This window comes from Etheostoma spectabile, unplaced genomic scaffold, assembly GCF_008692095.1.
Source record: "Etheostoma spectabile isolate EspeVRDwgs_2016 unplaced genomic scaffold, UIUC_Espe_1.0 scaffold325, whole genome shotgun sequence".
Classification (NCBI taxonomy): domain Eukaryota; kingdom Metazoa; phylum Chordata; class Actinopteri; order Perciformes; family Percidae; genus Etheostoma; species Etheostoma spectabile.
Window position 1 is genome coordinate 209,383 of NW_022605585.1, and position 338 is coordinate 209,720.

Below are 338 nucleotides of genomic sequence, written 5' to 3' on the forward strand. Positions count from 1 at the left end.
TTTTTAGCTTATTTCATAGGGCCATTTTTTTGTTTTATGACAAAACTGAAAATGGGTCAAATTTGACCCGAGGACAACACGAGTGTTAAAGCAGAGCACCAAAAGTAAGTTGATTCGGTCGTCAGATGTTCAGAGTAGAATTACCAAATGTGGATGTGCAGTCATCCATTATTAGCTTGTTGTAATCACCTTTTACAGCGTATTTATTTACGTTTTAACTTCCTGTCTTGCAAATTGCTTTTATTTTACTGTCTGAAGATGTTTGTTTTTTTGGGCTGAGGCGGTAGGGTGAGGGTGGGGGTGGGGGTGGGGTGGGGGGTGTGAGAGCGTACTGAATT

At 40.8% G+C, this 338-nt stretch overlaps 1 protein-coding gene across 1 annotated transcript in view; it reads right to left on the reverse strand.

Moving 5' to 3' along the window:
• LOC116686198 (set1/Ash2 histone methyltransferase complex subunit ASH2) overlaps nucleotides 1-338 on the reverse strand; it is a 38,030-nt gene that overhangs the window by 18,062 nt on the left and 19,630 nt on the right. The window lies entirely within an intron of this gene.